General features: G+C 37.5%; 1 long non-coding RNA gene across 18 annotated transcripts in view; it reads left to right on the top strand.

Annotated features, from left to right (window-relative positions):
- LOC149119571 (uncharacterized) overlaps positions 1 to 26,414 on the top strand; it is a 150,698-nt gene that overhangs the window by 46,646 nt on the left and 77,638 nt on the right. Inside the window, exon 3 of one of the 18 annotated variants that reach the window (XR_016228301.1) lies at positions 14,311 to 16,756. The exons of 16 other annotated variants lie outside the window; for them this stretch is intronic. This is a non-coding gene — a long non-coding RNA (uncharacterized LOC149119571). Of the gene's footprint in view, positions 1 to 504; positions 3,147 to 14,310; positions 16,757 to 26,414 lie in introns of those variants that run through there. One more of the 18 variants, XR_016228300.1, reaches the window with a different exon arrangement.

Here is a 26,414-nt window from a genome sequence, read left to right as displayed (position 1 = left end):
AGTGATACAATATTTCCTCAACCTTATTTGACTACAATTTAAAGAATTGAGAGAATAAAATGTCTGTAGATGCATTGAGTATTAACATTCATTATTTTGTGAGAATGAGAACTTGAAGAAAAATCTTGGAAATCTATTTTGATAATATTAAAATGTATAATTTTTATTTATTAAAATGCACAATTTTCCTATCCACTGTATCTGAATTTCTGTTTTCCTGTATCTTTATTCATTCCCCTATAATTCATCTCTAAAATGTTGACTTGAGTTCTATAAATCATATTAACAAATGGAAAACCATTTAGGTGACAATTAATAGAAGAATGGTTAAATTATTTTAATAAGTACAATAAATGTGTGACCAACACCATTCATATGCCTAGATTATGTGACCAATTATTATATTAAAAAGAAGAACCTTTGAATTGTCCTCCTCCATATGACAAATCTCATCCATGTAGAACAGGATAACACAGATGTTATACACAATTTTCTTCTTTCCAGCCTCATCTCAGCTCTCAACTACCTAGAACTGCAACTGCCTCATTCAAATATGAAGTAAAGAATCTGCCTCAGCAATTGCAAGAAGTAGAAGAAATTGTTGGACCTGGCACTTTCAAAGCCTCCTTGTGCTGGGATGGGAAGAAATCAGATCCATCCATCTTAGCCAGAACTTCTAGCAGGGAAACTTCAGTTTCAACCTGCTGGTTTTGATGTGGGCCCCTGGACTCCATGGGAATTCATCCTGTGTAGGACTATTGTTGGTCACCTGCCAGTACTCCAGGTGCTTTTCCTTCATCAAATCATAGCTAATTTCATTTTCTGGACCTCCAGAGAGAAAGTTCTTCCTCTAAGACTATGTTTCTACCTTATTTAGCACTTTTTAGACTTCCTCCTCAGTGGCACAGTTGCCCTCCATGAAGAGTACACACAAAACAAGAATCAGAAGGCCTGTCTTGAGCGTGCCTTCCTCACGACTCAGCATCCTATCACAGGTGAGGCCCAGCTTGTTGACAAGAGCATAGCAGTGGCTGGTGGATTCTACTTCCTTCACAGAAATTGCCAAAAGCTATCATCACATGCTCCGAGACTCTCCTAAGGAACACAGAGAAGTGACCTTTGTGCTTTATGATGCGTTCTTTACCATTACTGCCTTTCCTTTGGGCTCATTCATTTGATACATGAATAGCAAGAAATTTATGAACACCTCTCTCTGCACCAAGAAATCAAATTTTTGTCCATGGGCAAATTCTCTATCTGGCAGTGATTTCAAAGTTCTTGGAATTTCTGCTTCCTCTTGGCTGCTAAGGACCTCATCTGATTTGCTTGATAAGGTGACTGTGATGACAGTGAAAGAAGGGCAGGCATTTTGAGGACCATGGAGAATACTGGATGTCTGAGTAGAAACCTCTTCTATGGTGTAGGATACCACAAAAGTGGAACAGGAAGATTAAGCGTCACCAATAGCTTCTGGAATCTGCAAAGATGAAAATACATCAGTGCTACTCAAAAGTGTTCTAGAAGAGCACTAGACAAAGAAATATGCAGGGAGGATATAATTTGATAATGGTTGTACTTGAGAAACGTTTAGAGAACCATGGGAAAAAAAAAACACTTGAGTGTTATTGGAGAAAGCAAGGAGGGGGTTCACAGAAGACTAATGCTTAACAATATATGTGTAGAAGAAAATGATTTCACGCCTTCTAGCTGAATTCTGCAATGTAGGCTTGAACTGTATTATTAAATAGTTGTTTAAATATCACTTTTCTTCACCTAGGTAAATAATTGGAAAATATTTAGCTTCCTTTAATAAGCAAATGCCAATTCTGAGCTTTATCATGATCATAAAACATATAATTATCTATCAGCTCATACCACTTCCTTTCTTAAATTCTGTCCAAGTCACAATTAATAGTGGCTCTTTTGTGCCAGCTGTGAATCTACATCCTAAGAGACAGCATTTATATAGAAAAGATTAAATAGCTATGCCAGCATATGCACTGGCATATTTATGTCTCCTTCTGACTTAGTGCCTAAATTTAGCTATAAGCATAAAATGACTACCATAAAAGTGAAAGCATATTTTAGTAACCCATTTTGTCTCATTTTTATTCTCGCTGAGCAATATAGGCCCTGACCTTGATGTATTACATATTTATTCTCAAACTTTTCTAAAGCCATCTTGAAGTACATCATGAAGCATATGTAAATAACACCAAGGAGATTTCATTTTTAAATGAAGTGGACACAATTGGAGTCAAAGGAAAATAAAAGTAAGAAAATTAAGATGAAGTCTGTGATTATGATACAAATACCTGGAGACCTAAGACACTTACCAGAAATAAATGACATTTTATTTTGAGCTTTCTAATATCTTCAGAAATGAAACTGGTCATTCACTTGATTCAACAGGACTAGAATTTTTTAAGTGAAAAGGGAATTACTATACCAATCAAGCCCTAATTTTTATTCTAAATCAGTCATTGACCTTCTAAAAAAGAAAGAGACAAAGAAGGTCATCATTTAATGATTAAGGGATCAACTCAACAGGAAGATGTGACTATAATAAATGTATATGCACCAAATGCTAGGGCACCTAGCAATTTAAAAAAGATGTTAATGGAGCTAAAGGGAGTCACATGCTCCTATATGATAGGAATAGAAGACTTTAACACCCTACTTTCATCAATGGACAGATCAACTAGGCAAAAACTCAACAAAGAACCCAAGAGCTAATCTGTGCTATTGACCAAATGGATCTAATTGATATCTACAGAAAATTCCATCCCACAGCTGTAGAATACACATTCTTTTTCATCACTGTATGAAACATTCTCTAGGACAGACCATATACTAGGTCATAAACAACTTGCAACAAGTTAAAAAAAATTGAAACCATACCATGTATCTTTTCTGGCCACAATATAAGACACTCTATAAAAAATACAAACACATGGAAACTGAACAACATGCTCCTAAATGGAGAGGTCACAGAAGAAATCAAAGGAAAATAAAAAAATTCCTTGAAACAAATGAAGATGACAACACAACATATTAAAACTTACGAGATACAGCAAAAGCAGTGTTAAGAGAAAAGTTTATAGTGATTGTGCCTACATCAAGAAATTGGGAAGATATCAAATAAATGATCTAAAAATGAATTTAAAAACCTAGGGAAGCAAGAACAAGCCAAACCCCAAATTAGTAGGAGGAAAGAAATAATAAAAATTAGAGAAGCCGTAAACAAAATTGAAACCAAAAAAGCATACAAAAGGTCAGTGAAATGAAGAGCTGTTTTTTTGAAAAAAAAATAAATAAAATAAAATAAGCAAAGTTGTTAAACCATTGGTCCAACTAACCAAAAAAGGGGAGAAGACCCAAATTAATAAAACTGAGATGATAAAAGAGATGTTAAAACTAATGCTACTGAAATAAAAAAAAGTCATTAAGAATTATTACTAACAGCTATCCACCAACAAACTGGAAAATAGAAATGGGTAGATTTCTGGACACATACAATTTACCAAAATTGAGGTATGAAGACATAGAAAACCTAAATAGACCAATAACAAACAGAGAGATTGAATCTGTATTAAGACTTTAACAACAAAGAAATGACCAGGACCAGATGGCTTCATTGCTGAATTCCAGCAAACTTTTAAAGAACTAATCCCAATTCTTCTTAAACTATTCAAAATAATTGAAAAGGAGAGAATCCTCCCAAATCCCTTCTGTGCATCACCTTAATTCCAAAACAAGGAAAAAATACAACAAAAAGAGAAGTATAAACCAATTTTCTGGATGAATGCTGATGCAAAAATCCCCAACAAGATAGTAGTTAATCGAATCCAACAACACATAAACAGATCATCCACCTGGACCAAGTGGGATTTATCCCAGGTATGTGGGGATGGTTCAACATACACAAATCAATAAATGTGATACCTCACATTAACAAATGGGTAAATAAAAAATCACATAATTATCTCGATAGATACAGAGAAAGCATTTGATAAAATACAGCTTCCTTTCATGATATAAACCTTAAATGAAATGGGTATAGAAGGAATATATCACAAAACAGTTAAGGCAATGTATGACAAAACCCACATCCAGCATAATCTTGAATATGGAAAAGTTGGAATCATTTCCATTAAGATCCAGAACTGGACAAGGATGCTCACGTTCACCACTGCTATTCAATATAGTTTTAGAAGTTTTATCCAGAGCCGTTAGGCAAGAAAAAGAAATCAAAGGGATACAAATTGGAAAGGAAGAAGTCAAATTATCCCTCTTTGCAGATGACATGATCCTATACATAGGGGACCAAAACAGTAAGAGACTATTGGAACTTTTATGAGAGTTTGGCAAAGTTGCAAGATGTAAAAACCAACACACAAAAATCAATAGCATTTGTATACACAAACAATGTATCTGTATTTCATGATTCTACAAGAAAACCAGGTGTTTTACTTGGTCAACCAGCTAAATATGGTATGGGAGCCTCAAGGCCCATTTTTTTCTGCACTCAGCACATAATAAAGATAGCGATAGGAATGTTTGTTTTTTAAATCAAGAGACTGAAAATGAGTTCTACCAACTATTGAATGCATTTCTTAACAGAAGTTGAAAACAGGTAATATTGTTGGAAAGAGAAGACTTGAAAAAACTTAGAAAAAAACTCTGTTAACCAAGGTTTTATGATTTTATTTTTTAAAAAGATTTTAGGGGCCAGTGCTGTGGCGAAGCAGGTAAAGCCACCACCTACTGTACTGGCATCCCATGTGGGCACTGGTTCAATTCCTGGCTGCTCCACTTCTGATTCAGCTCCCTGGTATGGCCTGGGAAAGCAGTAGAAGATGGCCCAAGTCCCTTGGTCTCTGCACTCCCATGGGAGACCTGGAAGAAGCTCCTGACTCCTGGCTTCAGATCAGCTCAGCTTTGGCCATTGCGGCCATCTGGGGAGTGAACCAGCAGATGGAAGACTGACTCTCTCTCTCTCTCTTTCTCTCTCTCTCTTTCCCCCCCCACCTCCTTCCTCCCTCCCTCCCTCCCTCCTCCTCTCCCTCCCTCTTTTTTGCTCTCTAACTCTGCCTTTCAAATACATAAATAAAATCTTTTTAAAAAAAGATTTATTTATTTGAAAGCGAGAGGAGAGAGATCTTCCATCTGCTGGTTCACTCCCCAGATGGCCACAAAGGCTTAGACTGGGCCAGGCTAAAGCCAGGCACTAGGAGCTTCATCTGGGTCTCCCATGTGAGTGGCAGGGGTCCCAGCGTCTGGATTATCTTCCACTGCTTCCAGGCTCATTAGCAAAGATACGGATTTAAAGTGGAGCAGCCGGGACTTGAACCGGAGCTCATATAGAAAGCTGGCGTTGCAGGCAGCAGCTTAACCTGCTATGCCACATGCTGGCCTTAAAACTTTTATGGTTTCATAATTATGTATACTGTTTTGCCAAGCAGATCTTCCATTAAGCAGTGTTGAAAGGAAATTTTCCTGTGTACAGCAGCATTTGTCTAAGTGAAATGAAACTCAAGGTTATGCTTCCTCACAACTGTTCTAACAAACTGAACCTGAAAAAGTACCTTTAAGTTAAATTCACCAGATTCTTTTTCTGTTCAGTGAACAGTGGTGTATGCTTTTAATCCAATCTGTACAGACCTGAGGACTCTTGAAAAGTCCTGAGGTCATAATTTTCTGAATTTAATTAGCATAATTCTAAGTAAATCTCTTTCTAATTCTTAAAAACCCTTGACTTACCCTCAACCCCACCCACCCACACACATATTCCACAACTACTTATTTACTGGTAAGTATTTCCTTGGCATCTGCAGGTTATGATGATTTTGAAATAATTTATTGAATTTTAGCTATGAGTATCTTGTTTTACATGTCACAAATATTTAGGTTTTAGGACCTGACTTCTCAATGAGAACTATAGACCATAGCAGTGAATTCACCTGGGAATATGTTAGAGTCCTTACAGGTCTCCCCAAAGAATGATAATAATCAGACATTACCTTTTAAGAACATCCTCATGGAATGTCTGTGCAGAATAAAGTTGGAGAAGCTTAGGTGTAGGAAAAGATTTTCCAGAGGTGAATGTATGGACAAACTATATCAAAAACACCTGGAAACCTTGTCTTAAATGAAAGGTCCAGGGCCTCCTGCTGGACTTTCCTAATCAGAATCCTTGCAGGTCAAACCCTGGTAATCTGCATTTTAAATAAGCACCCCAGGTGGTTATTATGCAAACTGAAATGTGAGGACCATTATACTGTAACAATTAATATTTCCACCTATTTTAAGAAATTAAATAGGCCGGTGCCACAGCTCACTAAGCTAATCCTCCGCCTGCGGCGCCAGCACCCCTGGGTTTTAGTCCCTCATGGGGCGCTGGATTCTATTCGGTTGCTCCTCTTCCAGTCCAGCTCTCTGCTGTGGCCCGGGAAGGCAGTGGAGGATGGCCCAAGTGCTTGGGCCCTGCACCTGCATGGGAGACCAGGAGGAAGCACCTGGCTCCTGGCTTTGGATCGGCGCTGCGCACTGGCTGTTGCAGCCATTTTGGGGGTGAACCAATGGAAGGAAGACCTTTCTCTTTTTCTCTCTCACTGTCTAACTCTGCCTGTCAAATAATAAAAAAAAATTAAATAGAGGCTCCTCAAAGCAACAAAACTACTAAATTCAAAATAGTATATGTACAATGTATAAAAGATCAAATATTTATTACATTGGCTTAATCTTTGTATCTTTGTGTCAAAATGTTTTACTTTGGAGACTATTTACTAGACACAGTAAATTATCACCAAAATAAATTGCCCCAAAGATTCGTTTTGGATTTATAGAAATATAGGGAAGCACTGGAAACATTTTTTTTTTTTTTGGCCTCATAATTTTGTGAGATTTAATTGAGAACTCAATGCCTGGTTTTACATTTAAATCACTCTCTGGAGAGGAACACTTCCTTATGTATTTGCCTGACTGTAACTTTACAGTGATGTAAGTACATCTGAAGTCTATAATGCTTTGCCTAATTCACAGATTGCATTTTACTGTGGTGAAAATTTTTTGGTATATAATATTGATACACCTTCCATCATATATAGAGAACCATCAGAAACACTGGGTGAAACAAAAGGAGAAAAGCTGACGTTAGATTTCAAGTGTCAGGATACAGAAAAATATCGCAGTGTGTGTATATGCTTCCATGTGCATGTGTGTGATAATAAGTGTAAACCCAGCATTGGTTAATCTTCACATTAGCCTAATTTTTGTAGATTTTTTGGGATATAAATCACATTAAAAAATCACATATGCTTCATACATGAAATTTGATGAGCTTGGACATATGCATATACCCTTGATACCATCACCACAATCAAAGAAACACTGCCATCACCTCCAAAATTTCCTTTTGTCCCATTTTTTGTTATTGTAAGAATCCTTGCCATGAGATCTGCCCATTTTACAAACTTTTAAGTGCACAATACAGTATTGTTAACTGTAGGCACTATATTGTACACCAGATCTCTAGAACTTAGTTATCTGAAATAATTTTGTACACATTGACTGGTTTCCCATTTCCACCCTCCCCTCATCCATTGGCAACCAGCATTCCATTTTTCCATCACTTCAATAAGGTTAACTATTTTAGAGACCTTGTGTGAGTGGAAAACTGTTGTATTGTTCCTTTTTTGTCTGGTTTGTTTCACTTAGCATAATGTCCTCTTGGTCTATCTAGAATATCATTTATAGCAGAATTTCCTCTTTTTTTTAAAGGCCAAATAATATTCCACTGTATGATATACCATTCTTCCTCCATTCATCTGTCCATGGATATTTTGGTTGTTTTCACTTATGACTATTGTGAATAATTCTAGCTCCTGATTTCAATTCTTATGGGTATATGCTCAGAAATAGAATTATAGGATCATATGATGGTTCTTCAAAAAAATATTTTTTGAGGAGTCATCATACTGTTTTTCCATACCAGCTCACACTCCCATTAACAATGCACAAAGGTTCCAATTTCTTTAATTTCTTTACATCCTTCTCAATACTCATTATCTTTTGTTTTTGATAATGGCCATCCTAACCATGTAAGTGAATATCTCATTGTAGCTTTGATTTGCATTTCCCTGATGATTAGTGATGTTAAGCAGCATATCATATACCTGTGGACAATTTGTATGTCTTCTGTGGAGTGTGGAGAAATGTCTGTTCAGGTCCTTGGTTGATTTTTTTTTAAAAGATTTATTTTATTTATGTAAAAGAGTGACAGAGAGGCAGAGATCTTTATTGAACCAACTATTGGTTCAATCCCCAAATGGCAGCAATGATTAGGGCTGTGCCAGGCTGAAGCCAGGAGCCAGGAACTCAATCCAGGACTCCCCTGTGTGTGTCATGGGTCCAAGTGCATAGACCATCTTCTGCTGCTTTCTCAGGCACATTAGCAGGATTGGAAGTAGAACAGCCAGGACTCGAACTTGTCCGCCAATGTGGGATCCGGCATCATAGGCAGTGGCTTAACCCACTCATCCATGATGCCAACCCCCTTTGCTGATTTTGAAAATTTGAATATTTGATCATTTTAATATTGCATTGTAGGAGTTTCTTATGTATTTTTGGAAAATTAACAGGGCTATTAGTTATGTAGTTTTCCCCCATTTTGTAGATTTCCATTTTGGTTTGTTGATTGCTTCTTTTGCAATACAGAGCTTTTTAGATTGATGTATTCCTACTTGTTTTTATTCATTTTGTTTCCTGTGGTTGTAGTGTCATACAAAAAATCATTGTGAAGAAAATTTTCACTGTGTTTGTTTCTAGGAGTTTGCAGCTTCAGGATTGGATGACGTAATATTGTTAAGGTATCTATACAGATTCAATGTTATCTCAACCAAAATTCAAATGGTACTAATCACAGAAGTTAAAAAAATTCTAAAATGAATATGGAAAAAAGACCCAAAATCACCAAAGTGATGTTGAGAAAGAAGAAAGCTTGAGGAATTAGACTACCTGATTTCAAAGTCTATGTATTCAAAGAAGTTTGGCACTGGTATAAGAACAAATATGTTGGCTGATAGAATCAAGAGTCCAGAGATAAACTCATGCACTTAATATCAAGTAATCTTCCACAAGGGCAGCAGGAATATACAATGAGGAAAAATAGTCTCTTTAAGAAATGGTGTTAGAAAAATGGCTAAGCACATAGAGAAGAATGAAATTGAGCTTCTATCTTACACCATACTGAAAAAGTCAACTTAAAAGTGGATAAAGGGGAAGCTATTTGGCCTATTAGTTAAGATAGTGCCTGGGAACCTACGTTCCATATTTGAGTGCCTGGGTTCAAGTACTGGCTTTGCACCTGATTCCAGCTTCCTGATAATGGCATCCTAGGAAGTAGTAAGCAGCTGGTCTCTGCCACCTATGTGAGAGATCCCGATGGAGTTCCTAACTGCTGGCTTTGACCTGTTTGAGCCCCAGCTTTTGCAGGCATTTGAGGAGTGAATCAGTGATGGAAGACTGATTCTATCCCTCCCTCCCTACCCCTTCTCTTCCCTCCCCCCTGTTTCTCTCTCTGTCTCAGAAGCACAAATGGAAAAAAAATGCATAAAAATTAAATTAAAATGGATTAAAGACTTAAACATAAGAACTGGACTATTTTTTGTTTATTTTTCAAAGCTATATAGCACTGATGTGTATGTATGAGATATATGTGTGTGTATGTATATATATATATATTATTGTTGCTTGCTCCTTTTTATCTTTTACTATAGATATTAGATTGTATGATACTAAAATAAATGTGAAAATTTTGGCTCAAAGAGGCATCCTTCTCAGTTTACCTTAAGATCTTTCCTTGGCAGTAAGTGGCCAAGTCAGAGTGAGTAGTGACTGTCAGAAGCACGGAGATGTTCTTCAGAATCCTAAACATAAAGTCAGCCTGTCTTTGGAAGCTGTGTGTCATGTGCATTATGATCTTTTTCAAAGCTTATTCCTTAAACTAGCTTATGTTTTCCTCAAAGTTCTCTGATCAAGCTATTTTGAGATTTCTTTTAAAAAGCAAATTTCTTTTAAAAGTATTTATTTTCATTTTATTTGAAAGGAAGAGAAACAGAAAGAGAGAGAGAGAGAGAGAGAGAGAGAGAGAATCTTCCATCTGCTGATTCACTCCTTAAATGCCTGCAACAATCAGAGCTGTGCCAGGCCTTTGGTCAGAAGTCCAAAACTCAGTCAGCAACTCACATGTGAGCAATAGGGACCAAGTGCTTGGATGCTCACCTGCTACCTCTAAAGGTGCGCATTAGTAGGAATCAGGATGCTGGAACTGGAAGCAAAGGAGCCAGGACTAGACCCCAGACACTAATGTTTGGGATGTGGGCACCCTAAGTGTAACTTTAACCTTTGTGCCAAATGTCTACCCCTAAAAAGCAAATCTCTAGGCCCATTCCACATCAACTGAATCAGAGTCTTCAGATGGGAAAGCTTGAGAATCTGTGCTTTGTCTTCTCATAACACATTTTCAGTTGCAGCGTGAAAATTTTATATTTTTTAGACTAGAATATATTCTGATTACAATTATTTTTCATGAAGGAAAAAATAATTTATAGTGGTCACCTAGGTTTTGGCGTAGTAGAATTCCATCTGGTTCTTATTTTGTTTACTTCAGTGTCATTTTGTTGATATCCTCACTATTTTTATCTTTGCTCATAATTAACTTAACTTGGCCAATTAGTTAACCACATGAACCCCTGGTAAATTTGTAGTTTATAACCTCTTAATCTACAAAGGGAATTCAATATAATTTACACTGAGTGCATTCACTATGAATTTACGTACTGATTTTAGTTTATTTTAAATGATTAATTTATATTATTCACACTTTTATTCAAATGTATGTTTATGTGTTACTAGCTTCATGTGCATAGAAATCAAATAAATATAGACCTGATGGCATTAACATTTAAACTGCTTCCATCTAATTTGTAAATTCAGTATTTGTAATTTTTGAATTCTGACTAACTACAGAACCAGAGATTTTTAAAATTAACTTGCTTTATAATTCTAACTTATTTTAAGCTATAGAAAACTAAAGGTAAAATAGATAAGAAAATAGATAAGAAAAAGTGACATAATCATTAAGGCAGATCATTGCAAAAGAAATGCAGATTCCTAAAAATTAAATAGGCTCATGTGTTGACCTTTACCATTATACTGTTATTTTATTTAACACACTCATTTGTCTCTGTATGAGCCTTTTATATGTTAAAAAAAGCTCAGCAGATAAAAATTTGAGCAATTTTAATAACATGGGATATCCAACATTATATCAAAGCTTGTAGAGCCTGTGACTCCAGCATCACATATGGGCGTTGGTTGGAGTTGAGTCCCAGCTGCAATATTTCTGATCCAGCTCTCTGCAAATGTGCTTGGGGAAGCAGCGGAAGATGCCCTAAGTGCTCAGGACCTTGTGACCCATGTGGGAGATTCGGATAGAGTTCTGGTTCCTGGCCTCAGCTTGGCCCAGCCTCTGACTTTGTAGCCATTTGGGGAGTGAACTAGTGGATGTAAGATCTCTCTCTGTGTCTCTCTGTGTCTTTCTCTCTCTGTAACTCTGACTTTAAAATAAATAAATAAGTCTTTAAAAACAAAAATCAGTGCTTGTGCCACCCTTGCTAAGAGTACATGTATTTTGGGGTGCCGGATTCTGTCCCGGTTGCTCCTCTTCCAGGCCAGCTCTCTGCTGTGGCCCGGGAAGGCAGTGGAGGATGGCCCAAGTGCTTGGGCCCTGCACCCGCATGGGAGACCAGGAGAAGCACCTGGCTCCTGGCTTCGGATTGGCGCGGTGCCCTAGCCGCAGCGAGCCGCTGGAGTGGCCATTGGGGGGTGAACCAACGGAAAAAGGAAGACTTTTCTCTCTCTCTCACTGTCCACTCTGCCTGTCAAAACAAACAACAACAAAAAAGAGTACATGTATTTTAATTTCCAAAACTGAACTGTGCTTATCGTCTAGTCTTAGGAAATTATTAAATTAAAAATTATAAAATTATAAAATTATAATGATATCTGATTTATGTTTGGTTGTTTTTTGAGGACAGTCATTAGAGTAGATACCATTTTAAGTTAGTGCATTTGTTGTTATTGAATGCTTACGTTATGCTTAACTAGGGTATTTGAAAGCCATGCTTTCTCATTTGGCTTTAGTTAATAATGAAACATGAGTTAACTGTGTTGAACTTTAAGGGGCATAATATCTATCATAAAAATAGGAGATTCTACATGCTTTAAGCTAATTTACTAGAAGAAATTGAATGCTATTATTGCCAAACACTTTAGTAAAGAGTTCATCTAGAAATCTAACACTTGTCTGTTGTATCATGTTGATCAAATGCTTGTTTCTGATGTAGATTTTGCTTGGGTTGTCTCAAAAGATTTCTTTATGTTTTATTGTGAATAACTTAGAGTATCACATATTAAGAGTCAAACTTCAAAGCAATGCTGTAGGTATCTTTAAGCATTAGTAACAAGAAATTCAGTTGAATGGACAGAAAAATTGAATTGATTTTCATAGTTTGGGAAACAGTATAAGAATCTTGTCTCACAGATTTTTAACATGTTTCTTCTTTATATAGTATTCTGAAAAGTGTTTGATTAGATGCACACTTCCAAAATTATTGAAGCCATACACTCTAAAGTAACAGGTAAAAGTATTTTCCTTTTTATAGTAAGTTTGCCATGTAAAAACAAAATGGAAGGCACAAGTATAAAAGCATTTATAATTTTATTTTTGTCAGGAAAGGGAACCTTGGAAGTAGTCTGAAATAATTACCAACTCAGCATGATGCATAGCTTAAGAAGTGTGTCTACCATGGTCTCAAGCATTATTGATTACTCTTTCTCATAAAATCTCTTCCATTTACACTTAAAATACTGAATTTTCTCAGTTCCTCTCTCCTGCTTTCCTGTGATAAAAGAAACTTAAAGATCCTGAAATACTGAGTGTTGGATCAAGGAAAACATGATCCAACGCAGAACAGTTGGACTCCTGCAGATTAAATATCAAAGAATAACTCAGAACCATTCATTTAAAGGGCTGGGGATTTACTCCTACGCATCCCTGTGAAGACTGTCTCCAAGAGCAAAGGAAAGGACAGTACTTATAAAAGTCAAAAGCTACAGAGTTTCTTCAGCAAAAGGGCCAGTGAGTTTATGCAAATTCTAGATTTGTCCTTTGGGAGCTGTCATGGGCTAATTGCTGAGCCCCAAATCCATATGTTGTGTTAAGATAGAATAGAACATGTTCACCCAAAAAGCTTTTTTTTCTTTTCTGACAGTGCTAAAGATATTTCTTTCTTATATTCTGATGCTTTTGCTGTATGACATCTCCAGAAGTCATGTAGCACATGCTCAAGGCTCAGCAAGAATTCCCAGAACTTTCTCTATAACATCTGCCTTCTAGATGACCCCCCCCCCCAAAAAAAAAAGAGAAGAGAAAAAGAAAAGGACAGGGATAATAGTGTGTCCTTTCCGTTTTGGACATCTTTCCAGAGGTACCACATGGTACATCTGCTAGTAACTCATTGGTCAAATCTTAATCAGAAATCAAATTTCACCTGGAAGACTGAGAATCTGCTCACTGCATACCATGACTAGATAAAAATCAAGGTTTTGTCAATGTGGAGGGAAGGGTATATGAGTGTTGGGGTCATCAATGAAAAAAGTCCTCTATAAAGGCACACAAAAATGATTTTTACTGTAAATGACACAAAGTTATTATTTTGCCAATGTAACTTCATAGACACGATAGATCTTTTGATCATTAAACATTTCCAAATAAAATAATACTTAGAAATGCTAGAAGATCACATTTTCACAAAACTTCATTTAATATTTGTCTTTGAACTGAGTTCCAGGCACAAACAAAATGTAAGAATGCACAATTTAAATCATAACCAAAATAAAATATTACATAATACCTCTATTGTTAACTAGCTTAAGTAATCTAACATGTAATAACAATTACATTTTTCCAGAGCTGCAATCTTGCCTCTAGTTTTCATCAGCAGAGTAACACTAGGACATAAGATGAGGTTTAAAAAAACTCCACGTACAGACTGAATTATTTTAAGTGTTTTTTATAGTTTTTTATATTCTTTGTAGAGACATTGTGATATTGTACTTTCTCAGCAATGTAGAAGTTATGTGTGAACATATAAATTATTTGATGAAAAATGTGAGAAGGAAATACTATGAATTATTTCTAAATTTAAAAGCCGTTGAGCAACTTTTCATGTTCCCTTCTACCAGAATGTAGAAACATATGAAGAAATCGAACCTCTGTCAGCATGGATCCCCGAGTGGATATTCTTCATCAATGATGGACATGTGTGAGGGTACTTCAAAATGTTTGTGGAGGGGCTGGTGCTTTGGTGTAGTGGGTAGAGCTGCTGTGTGCTGTGCTAGCATCCCATATGGGCGCTGGTTCGAGTCCTGGCTGCTCCACTTCTGATCCAGCTCTCTGCTATGGCCTGGGAAAGCAGTAGAAGATGGCCCAAGTCCTTGGGCCCCTCCACCTACATGGGAGACCTGGAAAAAGCTCCTGGCTCCTGGATTCAGATAGGCCCAACTCTGGCTGTTGCTTCCGGGGAGTGGACCAGTGGATGGGAGACTTCTCTCTCCCTCTCTCTCTCTTGCCTCTGCCTCTCTGTAACTCCCTGCTTTTAAAGTAAGTAAGTCTTTTAAAAAAATGTTTGTGGAAAATGGATCTAAAAGCTATGTGTGGGCTGATCCAAGATGGCCTCCAACACAGAGAAGAAACTGAACAACAAAGGAGGAACCATATTTCCAGGAGATTTGTTAAGAGAAAATTTCAGGAAAGAGGTAATGGGAATTCTACAACACACACACACACACACACATACATACAATGCCAACATACAGAGAAGAACAAAGCACATTGCAGTTCCCGTCCCAGCTCCCAGGCTGGGGGACTCCATCTTGCCAGGAAAAAGCAAATGGACAATTACATGACCTGGATCATCATCACAGACTCACAGCCCTGACTGCAAAACTCCATGGTCTTCACAGGCTTCAAATCCACTCTAGAAAACTGATTGGAATCTGAGTGACTGCTTTGCCCTCAAAAAAGGAACCCACATTGCCTCCCTTCACCCCAGGTCCCAGACTGGAACTGTTGCAGTATGGGCACAATTAAATGAATGAATTACAGGACAGCAGGCAGCCCAGTTGCCACCAGAAGGCCTCCCCGCACCCCCACCCCTAGAGCCAGGGCAGAGACCAGACCCCTCTGTAGTTGAAGCATTGGTGAACACTGCTCACCAAAGCCTCTGCGCCATGCTTACTTGCTCACCGCCATCTAAGGAAGTATCTGCCTGCTTCTTAGAACTTTGTCCCATCAGCAGCCCCTACACAAACCTAGAAGACCAGACCTGAAAAAGTCCCCTTTGCCTTATCTTAGTTCAGGTGTCCTGGATATCCAGAGTCCAAGTCCCAGCATCACCTCTGTATTCCTTATGGGAACTGGGGGAAGCACCTTCTGTGTCCTGAAACTCTGGGATTGCGGCTTTTGGTGCTATAATCCTTGGAGTGACTCACACTCACCAGTGGGACCTGAAAGGCCCTATCTGCATTTCTCCACTTCAGGCTTTAAGCCTCCACTCCAAAACTCCCAGCATAACCTGTACTTGCCAAGTAAGACCTAAGCAAGGACCTCAATGCATTCTGCAATCCCAAGACTGGGACTGTTAGTCCTTCTCATCCCTGGAACACCTGTGCTCCCCTATGGGGTCTGGAAAAGATCTTATCTGCACCTTGAAGATCCAAGATTGCACCTCCTAGAGCACAATCCCAAGCCTAACCCGTCCTCAACCTGTAGAGTGTGAGTAATGTATCCTCTGAGTCCTACAGTTCTGAGATTGAAACTGTTAGTGTTGTATTTCAGAGTCCCCTGAATTCACGAGGAAAGACCTGGGTAAGGATCCCACTGTATCCTGCAGATCTGAGTCTGTGAATGTTGGTTCTTTAAGTCCCAGGAACACCTCTGATCATCTGTGGGGCCTGAAGGCCCTATATACCATCCATAGATCCAGGCTTACACCTGCTAGTGCATAAAACCCAGCATAACTTGTGATCAACCTGTAGGATGTGAGTAAATTATTCTCCAAGTCGTGTATCTCTGGGACTGGGACTATTGGCGCTGTATTCCACAGTCACCTGACTTTACTCTGTAGGACCTAGGGAGAACTCCATATGTGCTCCAGAACCATGCCTGCCAGTGCATAACCCCCAGAACAACCTGAGTGAAACATGAGACCTGAGCAGTTCTCCATTGCATCCTACAGCTAAGACTGACTTTTGGCTCTGTAAGTCCCAGGAACTCTTAACTTTGCCTAAGGGAACTGAGGAAGGCTCAGATTCCACTCTACTGCTCCAGTCCCACAACTTCCTGCACAATCTTCAGAATAGCCTACACTTCTCCCATGGCATCTGAGCAAAGTACTCTTCCTGCCCTGCAGCTGCAGAACTGTAACTGTTAGTACTGTATTCCCAAGAGTCACCTGAACCTACCCTGAAGGACCTGCGGGAAATCTGGCCTGCATTACACTGCTCCAGGCTCACACCTGCTGGTGTACAATCCCCAGTGCAATCTGTATTCACCCTAAACACTCCACCAAAAAGCTGTTAGGACTGATAAACCAATTCAGTAAATTCACAAGATAAAAAAATCAATGTACAAAAAGTAGCCTTTTTATACACCAATAATGATCTTGCTCAGAGAAATCAAGACAACAATTCTCTTCACAATAGCTACAAAAGTTAAATATTTAGAAATAATATTTATCTAAAGAAGTGAAATATCTCTACAATGAAAATTAGAAAACATTGATGAAAGAAATCGTCAAGGATAGAAGTAAAGGAAAGATATTACTTGTTTATGTTGTTAAAATGTCCAGTACCTAAAACAATCTACAGATTCAATGCAATCCCCACCAAAATACCAATCTGCATCCTTTATAGAATTAGAAAAAGCAATCCTAGAATTCATATGGGACTACAGAAGACCCAGAATAGCCAAAGTGTGGCTGAGCAAAATAATCAAGATCAATGCATCAACAATACCTAATTTCAAAGCATACCACAAATAACAGTAAGTAAAGCAGTATGATACTGGCATAAAAACTGACATATAGATCAATGGAACAAAATAAATAACCAAGAAATTCATGTATATATAACCAATTGATTATTTACAATGGTGCAAGAACATACCTTGATAAAAAGATAGTCTTTTTGGGTTCAAGACTGTGGCACAGCAGATTTGGCTGCCACAGGTTGGGCTGTTGCCTGTGATGCTGGTGCCCCATATGTGCACCTATTCCTGTCCCTGCTGCCCCACTTCCAATCCAGCTCCCTTGCTAATGATCCTGGGAAAGCAGCAGAAGATAGCCCCAATGCTTGGGCCCCTGTCACCCACGTGGGAGACTCAGATGGAGTTCCAGACCCTGACTTCGGCTTGGCCCAGCCCTAGTCATTGCAGCCATTTAGGGAGTGAATCAGCAGATGGAAGATTTCTCTCTCCCTCTTCCACTCCCCCATCCCTCCTCCCCCCTCCCCTCCCTTATTCCCCTCCTCCCTTCTCCCTCCTCTGTCCTCTCTCCTCCCTCCACCCTCCCCCTCCTGCCTACTCTCTCCTCCCCCTCCCACTACCATCTCCTTACCCTTCCTCCTCTCCCTCCCCATTCTCCTCCACCCCTCCACCATCCTCCCTCTCCCTTTGTAACTCTGGCTTTTAAGTAAATATTTTTTACAAAAAGGAGGAATAGTCTTTAATAAATGGTACAGTTAAAACAGGAGATAGATCTTTATCTCTCACTACTACATACAAAATCAACTCAAGATGGATCAAAGACTGAAATGTAAGATGTGAAATTATGAAGTAGCTACAAGAAAACATGGAAAACACGTCAGGACATTGATGGAGGAAATGGTCTTTTTGGAGAAGACCCCAAAAGTACATGCAACAAAGGCAAAACCAGACAAAAGCGATTACATAAACTCAGAAGCTTCTACACCGCAAAGAAAGTAATAAATAAAGAGAAATCCAGTAGAATGAGAGAAAATGTTTGCAAACTACTTATCAAACAAAGAATTAATATCCAGAATGTATCAGCAACTCAAAAAATCCAATCCAGTTAAGAAATGAGGAAAGGGACTGAATAACCAGTTCTCAAAAGATGAAATACAAATGGCCAAGAAATATGTGAAAAAAAATTCTTGATATCCATCAAGGATGTGCAAATCAAAACCATAATGAGATATCACCCCAACTCTGTTAGGATGTCTACTGTCAAAAAGAAAATAACTGATACTGGTGAGAATGTGGAGAAAGGGAAACTTCTACATTGTTGGTGGAGATGTAAATTAGTACTGCCATATGGAAAACAGTATGGAAATTTCTTTTTAAAACTGGAAATAGAACTCTCATATGACCCAGCAATCCCACTACTAGATCTGTAGCCAAAAGACATGAATTCATTGTGTGAAAAAGATACCTGCCCTACCAAATATACTGAAGCACTGTTCACAATAGCCAAGATATGATATCAATCAACATGTTCATCATAAGATGAATGGATTTTTTAAAAATGTGTATGTATACGTGATGAAATATTATTCAGCAATAACAAAGAATGAAATTCTCTAATTTGCAGCAAAATGGTTGTAACTTGAGGATATCAGGTTAAATTAAATAAGCCCAACACAGAAAAAGACAAGTGCAGCCTGTTCTGCCTTCTTTGTGGAAGCCAAAATAACAATGCTGATTGTTAGAGGCTGGGAGGGGGTGGATATGGTGAGGAGGATAAAGGGAGTTTGGATAATGTGTACCAAATCAGAGATCAAAGGACAAATTCCTAGTGCAACACATCATAGTGAGGAGATTATAGCTCACAATAACCTAGTATATATTGTGGGAACAAACAGAAGAAGCTCCAAGCCTCTAATCATAAAGTAATGTTAAAGAAGGGGAAATGTGGATTACTCTGTTTTGATCAGTACACATTGTATACAGGTCTTCAAATGTCACACTGTAGCCCATAAATACGTGCATTATTGTTGATAAAGTGTTTTTAAAGGTACATTTTGTTGTAAAATTCGTTTGAAATTCATGCATAGTTTTTTCATAATATCCATGGTTTATTTGTTATTGTAACATGACTTACTCTACAGTACCTGATACTCCTCTTTAGAGTAACCATGTTGTGTATCCCAAAAGAAAATAGTATTTCTTTTCTTTTTTAAAAAAAATTTATTTATTTATTTGAAGACTGAGATACAGAGAGAAGAGAGAGAGAGAGATCGAGAGATCTTCCATTTGCTGGTTGACTCCCAAGATGACTGCAATGGCCAGGGGTCCCAGCCAAAGTCAGGAGCCAGGAGCCTTTTCTGAGTCTTCCAAGTGGTTGCAGGGGACCGAGTACTTGGGCCATCTTCCAGGGCTTTCCCAGGCACATTAGCAGGGAACTGGATTGGAAGAGGAGCAACTGGGACTAAAACTGGCACCCATATAGGATGCTGGAACTGCAGGGCGGAGGCTTAACCTTCTAGGTCACAGCATTGGCCCCGGTTTTTCTTTTCAAACGAGCCTTATGATACCAATATTATCTCACAGGTATATTAAAAAATATATAAACTAATACTAAAAGTTTTTAAATGCCTCAATCTACAAACTGTTCATTGTAAACAATAGATAAATATGAAAAATGCTTGAAATTGCGTGGATGGCAGACTTTATATTCATCATATATTATGGGACCCCAAAGTATTAGCATAAGCAAGAACAGGTAGCAAGTTCCTATTCTAGTTAATCTCAAATGAATTATCTGGCAAAGATCAGTATAAAAGATAGTTTTCAGCTGAGCTAGCATTATAGCTGGGCTAGCATTACAGAGTAGCAGGTAAAGCTGATACCTGTGAGGCCGGCATCCTGGCTGCTCCACTTCCAGTCCAGATCCCTGTTAATGGTCTGGGAAAAGCAGCAGAAGGTGGTCCAAGTACTTGGGCCCCTGTCACCCACATGGGAGACCCAGATGAAATTCCTGGCTCCTGGTTTTGGCCTGGCTAAAGCCCTGGCCGTTGTGGTCACAAAGGGGGTAAACCAGTGGATGGAAGACCTCTCTCTGTGTCTCCCTCTCTGTCTGTGACTTTCAAATAAATAAATCTTTTTTAAAAGATTGATCAATTGATTATCTGTACTTGTATGTGAATCCTCTAAAAGTAATTTCCAAAAATGTGATTTTCTGTTTTTTACCAGTAATATTGAGTTATGTGCTCATTCAACAAATATATATAGGGTAGCACTTCAAGCACTCCTTTTTAGTATGAGAAAAATAGAGTTAATGAGTGGATAGCAGATCTTGTTCTCAAGAAGCTCAACATGAAGTAAGAGGAAAAAAAATTAAAAGCACCCAAATAATTGCATTTCTGCAAAGTAGAATGCATTTGGTATTACACATTACATGAAAAATATGCTTCATAAATTATTAGGAGACTCTAGATATATAGAACTTAAGAGAAGACATTCAAAGAGAATTATGAGGTGTTATGTACATTTTCATGTTTATGTTGTATTCTGTTATTTTTACTCAGTATATACAAATTGAGCTGTAAAAAATGAGTAAGATTTTGATGGCCACAGTGTAAAGAAGGGACTTGCTCCAAGGAGAGGGAGCATGGGAAGAAGGAATGAGTGGTAGAATTAATTGGGGAAGGCGAGAGGAATTACAAGACATATGCATGTGCCTGTGGACTAAAAGGTTACCATAGGAGAGTATAAAAGAAGGCTGAAATGGTGTTGAAATATTTGCAGTTATTTCTTGCAAGTCTGCATTTCATGGCGGAATGCATGCTCCATGAGCTTAAGGGCATCATCATTCATTATTCTATCAGAGAGGCTTGAAAAAGAATAGTCGCCAAATGGAAGAAGGTCCTGGCCGAGATATTTTTTTTGAATCCTAATCCTTGCTAAAAGCTAACAAAAAGCTGGACTCTGGAAAGCTGTGATTTTTAAATATTTTATTCTACTACACTGAATAATTAGCAGCAATTAGAATTAGGCAGCTCTCTAAGGAAACCCTTGTAAATCACAGGCCAAGTATATATACTAAGAAGCATGAGCTGCCTTGGTTGTTTGGGTCTGAATTAAATTTTCTTAACATTTTTATGCCATCACCTTCCTTTGAAGTTTGATGAAGCCTATGTCACTTAATAGGATAGAATTACCTAAAAACATAAGATACAAGATACCAACAGATTATTCAAGTATAAAAAATTTAGTATGTTAAAATGTATATTCATTAACATGACACATAATAAGATTTGATTGTAGGGCCTCTAACTACCAAATATCCAGAGTGGTAAGTAATCAAAGTAATCACTACTGTAAATAGTATTTTGTTTTTTATATTTATTGACAAATAATAATTGTACATATTTATGGGATACACAATGTAATATTTTGATACATGCATACATTTTAATGATCAAATTAGGATAATCAGCCCCCAACGCTTCATATATTCAAGGTTTCTTTGTAATGTGAGCATTCAGAATTCTTTCTCGTCATTATTAACTATCTTTATTTACCCTACTGTGCAAAAGAACACCAACAGGATTGTTATTACAATAAGGGAAGAAAGTACTTTTTAATTCAATAAAAGTAAACCTTTCTGAAGTTTAATTTATATATTTTTTTTGAGAAAATTAACTTTGAAGAAGTACTCAAGAATGATGCATCTTTTTCAAGCCCTTAGACATTACTATAGCTTATGAGACATAGATAATATCCTCCACTTAATACATTAAAATGAGGTAAATCTTTGTGAACAAGTTTTACTATTAACTTTCATAATCCAAATCTTTGAGGACAGAAGTTCTGCATGAGAATTTAGTACACAATGATTCCTGTTGTTAATTTAACAAGTAACACTCTTATGTATGATGTCAGTGAATATCCAAGGCTCTTGACATGGGCTGCCTAGGCTGTGGAAGCCTTTTGAATTCACTGACTCCTTCTGTATTTAGATGGGGCCATGAGCAAAGTGGAAGTTCTTTCCTCCCTTCAGAGAAAATTATATCCTTCTTTGATGACCACTACTTTGCACTGGGGTCTCATCCACAGAGTAAGACAGATTTTGCCACAGTGTTTTGGCTTTCCATGCTTGAAGTGCTCTCAATGGGTTTTTCAACCAGACCAGAATGCCTTAAGGGCTGATTCTGAGGTCAGAGTACTATTTAAAGTGATTGTCCTTCTGTGAGTCTGCTGTATGGACTGTTTCCCATGTTAGAACATTCTCTCCTTTTTAATTCTATTATTATTACCAAACATTTAATTATATTTGTATGATCAATTTAATACTTAATCCTATCTATATGATCACTTTATTACTTAATCCTATCCCCATCCTCATTCTAACACTCAAAATGCTTGTAAATAGTATTTCAAGATATCTTCAATAAGTGAAGTATGATATAAACCTGTCTGTGACTCTTTGGTGATCAGTTATGAGTATAGTTAATATTGTGTTTTGGGAATGCTGTGTTGCTGATAATAGTTAAAATAAAGGTGTAACTTTTCCCCACTTTTACTCACAGATCCATCCTGTTTTGCACCCCAGGTTAGGACTGCTTGCTTTTGACGCTAATTTCTCATAGGCAAACTAGTACAAAATGGAGCACACAACCCATTGTTAAAGCCCTTCTGCCAGCCAATGGTCCTATTATTGCTGAATTCCTGAATACCCAGAGAGTGGAATCAATTTAAAACTTGATTCTCTCACATAACTTCCCAAGAATTTTGTTATTGTTTTTCAGTCTGCAGGGCATGTATGATGTTAGTTTGCTAAGCAAGATGGGTTAATTTCTGAATTTGTGGAATTAGGAATTTCATAAGGTAAATACAGAATTTTCCTAAGACAAATAATGTTATATTGTTTTCTGGCATCTCTGAAGCAATCCTCATGATGAGATGATGAACAGCTTTATAAGCAAGTCAGTACAAATTCCTAGATTCTCGGGAATTTTTTTTAGCCATTTTGTCTATAACCAGTATAGTTAACATAGTTTTCTGGGTTTAAAATGCACCTTTGGGATGCCCAATTTTTAATGACTATTCTTTTTTTAAAAAAGATTTATTTATTTACTTGAAAGTCAGAGTTAGAGAGAGAGAGAGAGAGAGAGAGAGAGATGTCTTCCATCCACTGGCTCACTCCCCAGATGGCTACAATAACCAGAGCCGTACCCATCCGGAGCCAGGAGCCAGGAGCCTCCCCTGGTTCTCACACGCGGGTTCGGGGTCCAAGGACCACAGTATATTATTCATCTACTGAAGAGAATGAAGTAATAAGAGGACTTCATAGAGGAGAAGAAATGAGGGGGTCTCTGGACCCTTGTGAAGACTGTCTGATAGAGCTGGTTAGAAGCTGATCCCAACCAAGACCAGGGGAAAGGCCATTCATCTTTTGCGGTAGAGGGTTTTGTCTGTAGAGAAATTCTGAACAATAATACATTAATTGGAGGAGAGGACCATCAATACACACACGTTGGGAGTAGAGCCATTGATGTTAGAGTAGAGGCTATGACTATAAAAGAATGAGGCCCCAAGTGGGCTAGACAGGGTCTAGAACAAAGGACTGAATCATTATTAGAAGATTTAAGAAAGGTGCTGTCTAAGCCACAGATTAGTTCTCTGATTACCTGTACTTTCATTAACTAATGTATATGCCATTTTCTAATGTGTGTTAATGCTCTGAATATTTTTTATTGATCTCAAAAGTTTAATTACTAACTGAAATAGCTGCTTTTTGAACAGCACTTAGAAAGTATGAGTCAGCAAGTTTTATGTCATGTTTTGGTAGCAATTAAGTTCAGTTTCATTTCCTGATCTGTGTATACCGTTAACCAGAAATAGAAAGGAAGTTCAAGCCTGAAGGTCTTCTTTCTTCTCTTTGACATCCACATGTACTTTTGTGTTATCATCTTAAACAACAAACAGGTGAGAATAGAGCTGTGGTCTGTGCTTTCAGCATGGGCTCTGCCTTAATGTAATAACCAGTCCAGGCAACTTGAAGGCAACAGGAGGTCTTTTGAAGTATGGAATTTTATGTTGTGACCTAGCAGCCCCTATAGAACACACAGATGACAACCATAATTCTGATAATAGACCCACATTTCTATTTCTGGAAGTTTTAATAGTTAAAAAGTGAGTAGTCCAGCCTTGAGCATCCCTACATGGTTCAATTATATTAAAAGGGCTGACAAGAGCAATGAGGTTGATACTGAGACACCATTGATTGTAAAGCTCCATATTCCCCTTTGTCTCACTTCATCCTCTTTTTCTGACAAATTCCTCCTTCCCTTAAAAGAATTCTTTCACCTAATATACCAGTTCTGTATTCTGATTTACCTTACATTATTTTATGGCATAACCTGATCAGACTACTTTCATATACAACCATAAGGATAGTCACTAAAAAGTTTTATGTATTCATATTCCTGTTAAAGTCTATCAAGATTAAAACTTGCTTACTTCTCAAATTTTCTAATTTTTCAAATGTCTTAAGTTGAACTTGTCATGTTTGAGGTTTGCCATTGGTCCTAGCTAACTAGCTTTCCAAGGAGAGACTCCTCCCCTTGGATCCCATTTGTGAAAAATACATGTCTTAAACAATGCCTGGTGTTCAAACGGTTTATTCTGGCAGTGCTCTTACAGGATGGATAGCAGGAGTGAGCTGGTGGCATGGGCTGCATATAGTCAACTATTTGTGACCATCTCACTGGAAGAAGGCCTCTGTCCAGAGGTCTACCTTGAGTTTGGAGGATTTCCTCCCTTCCGTGTACCCCTATTCAATACCAGTTAGTTACCAGATGCTTCTTTCATGAAGACAGTTGAAGCTATTCTTTTAACAGTGAGAGCTGTTTTAAGATTAATGAGAGTTGCATCTGTGCTGATGGCACCATATCACCTGAAAATGCCTAGGCCAGGTCACATCATCCTGTTACATGACATGTAGAGTCAGTACTATGAGGCTTATGAGTGAGCCTTATGGCTATTATTAATATTATGACCACATTTTATCTCTTACAATTTACTACATAGCTTGAACTTACTACACTACACAGCTTTTATATAGTTCTTGTAAAAGTGACATAAATTAGGGAAAAACAACTCAACATTTTCAAATGCTTTCAAGTAAATTATTTTAATTGGCGTAGCTGAATTAACACTTCCCTGATAACAAAACTGATGCTTGGAATTCCCATGTGACTCCCAGTATCAGGCATTGCTTGATTTTCTAATCCTAGATTCCATGTAATTTTTTTTCCTTTTATGTATATTTTAATGGACTTAATTTAATAGAACAGTTTTATATCAACAGAAAAATCAGAAAGTACAGAATGTTCCCATATACCCACCCACCCACACTTTCTCCTGTTATTTACAACTTACATTAGTAAGGTACATTTGTTATAATTAAGCAATATTGATATATTACCATTAACTAAAATGCATAGTATATTAAGATTTCCTTAGTTAATTTTTTCTTGTGGTACAATAATGTAACATATCATATATAAAACATAAAATTCAACATCTTGACTATTTTAAAGTGTGCAATTCAGTAGCATTAATTATACTTACGATGAAGTTCAGTCATCACCATTATCTAGTTCCAAACATTTTTATTACTCCCTATAACTATTAATCATTCTCTTCTCATTAACTCCTCTCCCAAGTCCCTGACAAACACTTACCTGCTTTGGGCTCTATAGATTATCTATTCTGAATATTTTGTAGTCGTGGAATTATGTAACATGCAGCCCTTGGTGTCTGACTATTTTTGCTTAGCATGTTTTCAAAATTGATCTGTGCTGTAGATTAGTGATTGCCAGGGACTAGGGATGTGGACCAATAGGGAATAACTGCTTAATGAATGTGAGTTTCCTTTTAGGGTGATAAAAGGTCTGAAATTGGTGGTGGTGGCTGCAGAGTATCTTGAATGTAGTAAATACTATTGAATTGCACATGCTAAAATGGTTCCAAAACTGTGTTTTAATCACAATAGAATATTCCAGGTTCTTTTAAGGCATATATGTTGTGTCTATAGATGTTATCCAGATCCCTAAATGTTACCTTTGTATGAAATTTTGTTGTCTAAAACAGTTGCATTTACCGCATATTTTCTTCTAAAGAACTATTTGTTTCCTTACAGTCTTCTTGTTTCACTGCAATATTGAAAAATTACCTAAGAAGCAATGAAGCTAATTTTCAACTGTGCTCACATAATTATTCTTATTGTGTTGAAGTAACATCTAGCACATTGATATTATTGTTT

This window comes from Oryctolagus cuniculus, chromosome X (genome assembly GCF_051225735.1).
Source record: "Oryctolagus cuniculus isolate XC-2025 breed Fujian yellow rabbit chromosome X, ASM5122573v1, whole genome shotgun sequence".
In the NCBI taxonomy this organism is placed as follows: domain Eukaryota; kingdom Metazoa; phylum Chordata; class Mammalia; order Lagomorpha; family Leporidae; genus Oryctolagus; species Oryctolagus cuniculus.
The sequence above is the reverse complement of the archived record's forward strand: the minus strand, read 5'-3'. Positions and strand labels throughout refer to the sequence as shown.